The sequence below is a fragment of the Cannabis sativa genome, chromosome 4 (genome assembly GCF_029168945.1).
Source record: "Cannabis sativa cultivar Pink pepper isolate KNU-18-1 chromosome 4, ASM2916894v1, whole genome shotgun sequence".
NCBI classification, from domain to species: domain Eukaryota; kingdom Viridiplantae; phylum Streptophyta; class Magnoliopsida; order Rosales; family Cannabaceae; genus Cannabis; species Cannabis sativa.
This window is the reverse complement of record NC_083604.1, coordinates 76,230,793-76,235,898: the sequence shown is the minus strand read 5'-3', so window position 1 is coordinate 76,235,898 and position 5,106 is coordinate 76,230,793.

The window sequence follows — 5,106 nt, the reverse complement described above, 5'->3', positions numbered from 1 at the left end:
AAAGAATTACTTTTTTTAAAAGTAAGAAACAAATATCTCGAGTAATAAAGGTTTAACTCAATCACTATTCACTAATGGGAAGAGCAAAAGCAAATAACCCCTTAAACATACATGCAAACAGAAACCTCAATCTAAAAAGATAGATAATAGATAAAAGATAAAAGATAAAAGAAAGTAATATATAAGTAACTGTTGGAAAAAATACTCATTAAAATTAATCATAAGGTAATGATCACTTCAAAAAAAAAAAAAAATCAGAAATATATGCTCATAAGCGTGTTGTTGTGAAAATGTGAGTTGTCTATGAACAGAAGTAATAATCAAATTATTAGTAACATCGACCTACCTTTTAAAATAGTGACATTTTACCTAAAAAAAAGGTTCATAACACAATAATAAAAACAGAGAGAGGTCCACTCTTAAGTATTCGTTGTCACAAAAGACTTGTTTCCTGCCAATTTTGACTACATACTTTTTCCAATTCATAAGCTTAGGATTTTCATTAATTCAATCACTATAACAAAATTATTACACACAAGAACTTGTATTTGTAGACTTGTCGCTCTCTTTAAGACGTTTCGCGGCTCTGCCCGAAGTGTGCACGGCAGTCTAGCAACCACGGCGTCCCCAGGATAAAACAGCCTCTGTATAAGTACGATACGTTCTGCACCGAACTGTATCGCTCTGTAACACCCTACTGTTGCTCTCAGAAAAATCGTAAAGAAAGAAAAGAAATTTTTTTTAATGTAGAAAAGGTGTGTCCTTACGTTGTTCTGATACGACTTATATAGAAGTCGATCGAAGAAAAAAAACGGTAAGAAAACGGTAATATTATCGTGGGAGGAGTTGGATCGTGGGAGGAAAAAGCGGATCATTGACTGATCGCGTTTTACCTCTTCTGATCACGTGTTAAAAATTAATTAATAAATAAATAAATAAAAAATAAATCTTTATTTAATTAAATAATTTTTCTTCAAAAAATAAAGTGACACCTCACCCGCCAACCCGCCCGGCTTCGGAACGGCTTGGTCGGACGGACGGCGGCGGCGGCGCGCGCGCGCGTGTGGTGGTCCAGTGTGTGAGTCCTCACCCATGCGCGCAAAACTGGGTACCCCTTGGGGCCCAAACCCATATCTCAAACTTGCACTAGATATACACTTAAAATGTAGTGTTTCTATCCCATGTGGGACTCCTACTCACACACTTCACTTTTCTATTTTTTACATAATTTCATACAAAGTTCCAACAATCCCCCACTTGAAATTTTTTAAAAATATTTTCTCGAGCAACCTCAACAACTATAAGACAGTGCTTCAGCAAAGATATCTTTCGATTTGAATCTTGCATAGTGAATACGATTTAGATTTTACTAGAGTGACTCGAAGTCTTGAACTCTATCTCTAACGTCGTACCACGCACCAATCTTTCAAGGGTGTATTCAAATAAGCCCGTGCGTTAATGGCCATGCACGTCTATCCCAGTATAGTGAACGCTCTAGAAATTTTGCCCCAAATTTCATAGGAAGCGGCCCCACTCCCACATTCACATAGGTGAGTCTATCGAGAGTACTCCCGTAGCTCGGTACTCCACTCCCACATAGAGTATAGATCTCATTAAGAGTTTCTATTAACTCATCCTCTTATCGTCAGACTTCATGCTTCTCGTATAACTATAGCATGATCAACACATATCAACTCATAATTTGTTATTACCCGTTGAACCTAATTCTTGGGATCTCCAGTCATTAGGTTGGGTTACCATTATGAGTGACTCATTCTTCTAAGGGCAATAGTCCCATTCCTTTCGAAGTTTTATAGACTTTCTCTCTAGCTAGTCCTTTCGTCAAAGGATCTGCTAAATTGTCATCAGTGCGTACATGATCCACTCTAACAGCTCCTGTTGAGAGGAACTCTCTAACAGTGCTGTGCTTACGACGGATTTGTCGTTTCTTACCGTTATAGTAACGGTTCTGGACTTTTGCAATAGCCGCGGTACTATCGCAATGGATCAACACAGCTGGTATCGGTTTTTCCCATAAAGGGATCTCAGCTAGCAGGCTTCTAAGCCAACTCCGCTTCTTCACTAGCGAGGCTAGTGCTATCATTTCGTACTCCATGGTGGATCGTGCTAAAATAGTCTGTTTCTTTGACTTCCAAGAAACGGCGCCACCACTATGCTAAAAATATAGCCACTTGTAGCTTTGGAGTCATCGACAAAGTGTTCCGTCTGCATCACCTTTGTATCCTTCAAGGGCAGTGGAAACCTTTGATAGTGTAATCCAAGGTTCATGGTTCTCTTAAGGTATCTCATTACCCTCTCAATAGCATGCCAATGCTCTATACTAGGCCTACTGGTAAACCTGCATAATAATCCCACGACATAGGCAATGTCGGGTCTCGTACAATCAGTGGCATATCGAAGACTGCCAATGATGCTCGCAAAATCAGATTGTCTCACACCGTCACCAGTGTTATTGAATAGCTTTACACTTGGATCATATGGTGTGCAAGCAGTTTACAAATAAAGTAATTATATTTCTTAAGAATCTTCTCAATGTAATGAGATTGATCCAAAGAAATTCCCTTTTCATACCTAGTAATCTTAATACCAAGGATTACATAAGCTTCTCCGAGGTCCTTCATATCAAAGTTAGCACACAATAATGATTTCACAAAGATTAACAGCATGGATATTTGAACCAAATATAAGCAAATCATCCACATATAGGCAAATAATTGTGCAAATGTCATTATGAGATTTATAGTAAATACATTTGTCACTTTCATTCACTTTGAAACCATCTGAGATAACTAAATTGTCAAACTTCTCATGCCATTGCTTAGGTGCCTCGCTTAAGACCATACGAGGATTTATCTAACTTGCAAACCTTATGTTCCCGGCTCAGGATCACGAACCACTTCGTGTTGATCCATGTAAATTTCTTCTTCTAATTCACCATTAAGGAACGCTGTTCTAACATCCATTTGGTGCACAACTAAATTGTGTATAGCAGCCAGAAATTAAAACTCTAATGGATGTTATTCTAGTGACCGGTGAAAAGGTGTCAAAGAAATCTACATTCTCTCTTTGTCTAAAACCCTTTGCTACTAAGCGAGCTTTGTATTTGTCAACAGTTCCATCAGGTTTCAATTTCTTTTTCAGAATCCACTTACAACCTATAGTTTTGCACCCAGGTGGCAAGATTGTATAATGCCAGGTTTTATTCTTAATAAGTGAGTCCATTTCATCATCAACGGCCTCTTGCCACAGGTCAGCATCTATGGAAGACAAAGCTTCTTGGAGGTTGGCAGGATCCTCCTCTAAGGTGTAAGCACAAAAATCTGAACCAAAAGTTTTTTCTACTCTAGCTCTCTTGCTTCTTCTAGGTTCTATTTCATTACTCTCAGTGTGCTCATTATCCCTAATGGTAGGAACATTGCTAGTAGATGTACCCCCACTATTTCTTAATTTAAAAGGAAATCTATGTTCATAAAATTCAGCATCATTAGATTCCACTATAACATGTGCATTCAGATCATAGAATCTATATGCTTTGCTATTCACCGCATATCCAATAAATACACATTCATAGGCTCTACTAGCTAGTTTTATTCTCTTAGGATCAGGAATCCTAACATAAGCTAAACAACCCCAGGTTCTAAAATAAGACACATTTGGTTGCCTATTTTTCAAGATCTCATAAGGTGAAAATTTACTCTTAGTTTTAGGAACTCTATTCAGAACATAACAAACAGTTAATAAAATTTCACCCCACCAGTGAGATGCAGCACTGTAATTCAACAAAATAGCCACAACTAATTCGGTAAATGTTCTATTTTTTCTTTCGGCTTTACCGTTCATTTCGTGTGAATATGGTGCGATCCTTTCGTGTATCATACCATGTGAATTATAAAATTCAATAAACGAGTTTGATTCATATTCAGTTCCTCTATCACTACGAAGCATTTTTATTTTCTTATTATATTGATTCTCAATTTCAGCTACGAATAATTTAAACATGTCAAGTGCATCATTTTTATTTTTCATCAAGTACACATAAGTAAAGTCAGAACAGTCATCTATGAAAGTAATAAAATAACGTTTACCATTTCTGGTTAGCGTTCCATCAAGTTCACATATATCAGAGTGTATCAAATCTAAAGGTTCAGTTTCTTTAGTAATTGATTTATGTGGTGTCTTAGTTATTTTTGCTTGACTACAAAAGATACATTTTTCAAAATCCTTTTCTGACATTTTCGGGATTAAGCCAATATTACTCATATTCTTAATGATACGTTTATTAACATGACAAAGTCTAGAATGCCAAACATTAAAATCACACAGCATGTAAGCAGAAGAAGATACTTTATTAAATTCAACATTTAATTTAAACATTCCATCAGTAGCATAACCCTTCCCCACAAAAGTACCATTCTTAGTGATGGTGTACAAATCACCCAATTGTTTGAGTAAACCCGGCCTTATTAAGCAAAAAACCGAAACCGTATTCTTTCTCATCTCGGGAGTGTGCATTACATCTTTCAGCAATAAGGTTCTTCCCGAGGTAAACTTTAGCTCCACGTTTCCAGTTCCAGCAACAATAGTGGTGTGGGAATCTCCCAACAACACTTTCTTGTCATCGACGGCAGTTGTATGTCTTAAACATAGCACGATCATAGCAAACATGGCGAGAGGCGCCAGTGTCTACCCACCATCCTTCTGATCCACCAATCATATTGATCTCAGAGATCATAGCTATAAAAGCTTCTTCAGTCAAGTTAGCCTGCGGAGCAGAGCTAGGCTTGTTCCGACACTTTCGTGCCATATGACCCGGCTTGTTACAGTTGTAACACAAAAACTGTGCGGGGTCATTCTGTTTATGTGGAGGTGGCTGCCTTCCATGTTGGTTCCTATTATGGTTCCAACTCTGATTATTGTTACGAGGAGGGTTGTTGCGGTTAGAATTAGAATTCGAGTTGCGGTTCTGATTCTTAAAATTTTTGCCATTAGGCTTCAGAACCGCTGGTGTGGATTTCTTAGTGTTGTTGTTTGAAACAACAAGCACTTCATCTTTCTGGTCTTGTTTTCTTGCTTCCTCCTCTATAC